This window comes from Chrysochloris asiatica, unplaced genomic scaffold, assembly GCF_000296735.1.
Source record: "Chrysochloris asiatica unplaced genomic scaffold, ChrAsi1.0 scaffold00072, whole genome shotgun sequence".
Taxonomy (NCBI): Eukaryota; Metazoa; Chordata; class Mammalia; order Afrosoricida; family Chrysochloridae; genus Chrysochloris; species Chrysochloris asiatica.
In genome coordinates, this window is record NW_006408590.1 from 6298595 (window position 1) to 6303906 (window position 5312).

The following is a 5312-nucleotide window of genomic DNA, read 5'->3' on the forward strand; positions in this document are numbered from 1 at the left end:
ACACAACTATACCCAAGTAAAAACAATATAACAATATGCAATAAATGTATGCAAATGTATTCATTATTATTTTTATTATTAGCTGCAAATTTTCTTTTAGCTATTATAGGCCAGGATCTATGCCAAATATTTATAATGCTGGTATTAATATCTCTATTTTGTAGTTAAGAAATGTGAGACTTAGAGAGATTACATGACTTACATAAGGCCACAGAGCTCATAAGTGTTGAAGCCAAGTTAGTTATTAATATCCTAAAGCAGTACTTCTATCTTTTTAAATAAATGGCATGAGCACCATTGTGATACAGCTGCAAATAATTATCAAATTATCCTCCATTTTATCCTTAACTAGATGGATGTAGTTTGGGATACGACTAAATTTAGATCAAATCAAAATTCCTAACCCTCTAAAAGAATATGATGCCTCATTAATAAATAGCTTTGCTCTGTGATTGTGGACTAACTAGAATTTTTTAATCAGCAATTTTGTTGAGGAACAGAACTTTAAAAAGTTTAACAATGAAAGCCCCTTACAGATAATTTGTTTATATCATGAAAGTTTGTATAATTTACTTCACGACAGTAATATTGTAAAGAATAATTTAAAAATTATCAATTGGGAATTTGGGAGACAAAAAGAGAGGCAAAGAGGACAAAGAAATAGAAGTAGATATTTAAACACCTGAATTTGGGGAGTAAAATAGACTCTGTGAGGCAAATGCACTTAGAACTTGATCCTGCTCTTCTTGGTAGGGAGGGTAAGACTTGAGTAAGACTGAATTATATTCTTGGGTAATAAGGGCTAGTTGTATTTGGGCTAAATGGCCAGAGGGATATTTTGGTACAGTCTGAAACCTCTACTTTTAATTTTTACCAAGATGTACAAGGTTCATTCTTTTTCTGTCACTCCACCAGCCAAATCCTCACTCAGTATCAAGAATATTGAAGACATGGAATGAGGGATTGATATGGAGAAAATTAAAGTGAGTCTCTGAGTGAAATTGTTGTTGTTGTTATGTGCCATGGAGTCGGTTCCGACTCATAGCGACCCTATACAGGGTTTCCGACACTGTAAATCTTTACGGGATCAGAGAGCCTCATCTTTCTCCAGAGGAACAGCTGGTAGTTTCAAACTGCTGACCTTGAGGTTCCCAGCCCGATTCATAACCACTACGCTACCAGAGCTCCTCTGAGTGAAATTAGATGATGGTAATTTTTTAAATGCTTTCACATTTGATAGTTGTGTCAAATTTGCTTCCTACTCAGGAAGAGAAGTAAAAGTATAGCCATAATCAAGTTAGTGAATGGGGTTAGGATTCCAGCCAGTGTGCCACAAGTAACTGTTCAAAATTCTCTCTCAAAATAACTCTCCAAAATTCTAAAATAATGCTATTTGTAATGGAAGAGCAGTTCAATTCTGAAATTCCAGAGTAAAAGAGAAACCAAGTCATCATACACATCTATGACAGCTCATGAGGAGACAGAAATCACATAGTCATTTGAATGGGAAAAACTTAATATTAACAATGACTAACAGAGAATTGGACTAACAGGGAATTGACTAGTTGTTGTTGTTGTTGTCAAGTGCCATAGAGTCGGAACCGACTCATAGCGACCCCATGCACAGCAGAACGAAACAATGTCTGATCCTGGGCCAACCTCACTACCGCCGCCACACTTGATGCCATCAATGATGTCACCTGGCTGATCCATCTCGTTGGGGGTCTTCCTCTTTTTCTCTGACCCTCCACCTTACCCAGCAGAACATCCTTCTCCAGCAACTGTTCTCTCCGGACAATGTGTCCAAAGTATGAGTTAAAAATAAGTCTAAAGGATGTAGAGGAGTCCGGGTGTGGTGCTGTGGGCTAATGCGCTGGACTGGAAAGTCAAACTGAATCACAAGGTCGGTGGTTTAAGATCAACAGCCGCTCCTTAGAAACCCTACACAGGGTCTCTTTGGGTCAGAGCAGATTCAACAGCACTTACAATAACAACAACAAAGGATGAAGAAATATCAGTTACAGGGAGCAGCCACTATACCTACGCCTGAGATAAAACATCAGAGGAAGAGGACTGGCCCAGAGCCAAGATCCACCTCTCTCTGAAAAGGTCAAAGGTGTGGCTCATTGGATGTTGAAGAAGTCCCTAAAGTTCTCTACAAGGTTTATAGAAACGCATCTGGGGAAATTCAGTTGGTTGAAGCTATCCACAGGGAGGTACTTAGCTGGTAGCTTTACACTACAAAGACATCTCAGGAGGCAGGGGTGTGCTAAAGAAAGTACAAGGAGGAACCCTGCTAAGGGCACGCCACTAAAAAGTCACCCACTCCCCACTCCCCACTCGGGGCATACTGGAAGAAACCATTCACAAAACAGAGGCTCCAATGGTAGAACTCTGTTGTGAAGCCACCCAAGACTAGTGCTAAGGCAAAGTGACAGGCTCTGTTGGCTGCTGGGAACTGGAGAAAACCTACACTCACTCTGGAAGCCTAAAACAGCTACACTAGAACCAGGAAGATAAACCCCTTCCTCTTCCAGGCCCCTTCCTACCTCCTTCTGCTAACAGAGCTTCACATTGTTATTGTGTCAGCTGACAAGAAGAAATATTTACACAGTTCAGCTCTTTTACAAAAGAGCAGTTAATGAAGGATATATTTGGAGCTGAGGCAATAAATTGATAATTGGCACACCATATTATTTCCAATCTCCAGCATCTAAGAGGATTGGTGTCTTTGGTACTATGATAATGGGATTCTAAAGACATACACTAATAAATGATGAATCACATTTTTTTACTTTCTTAAATATCAATGACTGATTAACATTATTTAGACGTGAAATTATAAGGCAGAAAGAAAATCTTGAGAACCCAGGGCAAATGTTCTCATTTTATTAAGCTTTTTATTGAAATATATACACAAAAAGTATGTGCAAATCATAAGTGTACAATTCAATGAATTTTCACCAAGTGAACACTTGCATAACTGTGCATCCAGATCAAGGGAAATAATATCAAAGTATAGTAAGGCACGCATCATGCCGTCTTTCAGTCACCAGCACCTATTAGGCATAGCCAGTCTCGTGATTTCTGACACAATCTACACATTGATTTGCCTGGTATCCCATTTTAAATAACTGCAATCATACAATGTGTATTATTTTGCACCTAGTTTAAGATTAACATTGTGTTTGTGAGATTCATATAAACTGTTACATTTAATTGCACTTTATTCATCGGTACTGTTACATAAAGTCAGAAAATTAAGCCCATGAAAGCCAAATCTGGCTGGCTATCTGTTTCTGTAAATAAAAGTTTTATTGAAACATAGCTATGCCCATTTGTTTATATACTATCTATAGTTGCTTTCACATTACAAGACTTGAGAATCTGTGACAGAAATCATATGGTCTGCAAAGCGCAAATGCTCTGACCATTTTACAGAAGAAGCTTATTAATTCCTGCCTATGACATTTCATTGAATAACTGCTTACTGCAATTTATTCATCCATTCTATTGCTGATAAACATTTGCACAATCCCCATGCTACTGTTGTTGTTAACTGACCCTCAGGTCAGTTTTGACTCATAGTGACCCTATGTACAACAGAATGAAACACTGCATGGTCCTGCGACATCCTCACAATTTTTGTTATGCTTGAGGCCAATATTGCTACCACTGTGTCAATCCATCTCATTAGGGGGTCTTCCTCTTTTTTGCTGACCCTCTACTTTACCAAGTATGATGTCCTTCCCCAGGGAATAGTGGTGGTGACGATGTGCCTTGGAGTCATTTCCAACTCACAGTGACCCTATGTAGGGTTTCTGGGGCTGTAAATGTTGACAGGAGCAGAAAGCCTCATCTTTCTCCCGTGGAGTGGCTGTCATTTCTAACTGCTGACCTTGCAGTCATCAGCCAGACTCCTAACCCACTACAATACCAAAGATCCTCTCCAGGGGCTGGTCTCTCCTAATACAATGTTCAAAGTAATTGAAACAAAGTCTCACTATCACCCTTCTATGAAACATTCTGGTTGTATTCCTTCAAGACAAATTTGTTTATTATTCTGGTAGTTTATTGAATATTTAACATTCTCCAACACTATAATTCAAATGCACCAATTCCATTTTGATCTTCTTTATTCATTGTCCAGCTTTCACATGCATATGAGGTGATTGAAAATACCTTGGCTTGGGTCAGGTGCTTTAGACTCATAGTGTCCCTGTATAGAGTTTCTGAGGAGTGCCTGATGAGCTTGAACTATGGAACTTGTGGTTCAATTTGAACTCACTAATGTGTAGGATAAGGAGCTCTGGTGGTGTAGTGGTTACGAGTTGGGCTGCTAACCTCAAGGTCAGAAGTTCAAAACTACCAGCTGTTTCACAGGAGAAAGATGAGGCTTTCTGCTCCTGTAAAGATTTACAGCCTCAGAAACCTTATGTAGGATTGTTATGAGTCAGAACCGACTGCATGGCACACCACCACCACCACCAAAGTGTAGGATATTGATCTTAAAAAGTTTCATTTCATTTTTTATAACTTCCAATTTTCCTAGACTCATACTTTGTACATTTCACATTTCAATTATTAATGAATTTTGTAACTGTTACTTCTCAGTTTGAGTCATGCCACATCAGCAAATGAAGACCCTGAAAGATTTATTCCATTCACATCGTTAAGGTCAACTTGACTTTTGTTGGGAATGAATCCCGATGTGGCGTAAAAGACACTCGGTGAGACTAAATTACCTTGGCAAAGCAACATTTACTCCTACAAGAGGGAGCATGTGCATAGCCGTACATACAGGAACAGGCCAGCGAGCACACCTAGTGGGCAATCCACTCGGGTTTTTAATCCCTGACGTGAGTCTCAAGGCTCTGTCTCACCCCATTGGCTAGGGTTTTGACCGCACAATCTTTTCCCTTACCCAGTTGGCTAGTTCAAATTTTCAAGGCGGGCATTCCTACTTCAAGAAAAGAAAAGGAGAGCGATCAGAAAAGTCTTTACTCCAGGAAGTAGTTAAAAGAAAAAGAAAGCGATCATAAATTCTTTACTCACTTCAGGAAGTAGTCAAAGAAAAAGAGATCATAAAGCCTTTACTTCAGGAAATTAAAAAAAAAGAAAGGTTACCTAAGTACAATAAACAGGATTATTACCAATCGGGCTGCGAACCACAAGGTCAGCAGTTCAAAACTACAAGCTGTTCCATGGGAAAAGAGGAGGCTTTCTGCTCCCATAAAGATTTATAGCCTCGGAAACCCTATGAGTCACTATGAGTCGGAACTGATTCCACGGCACATAACCACCACCGCCAT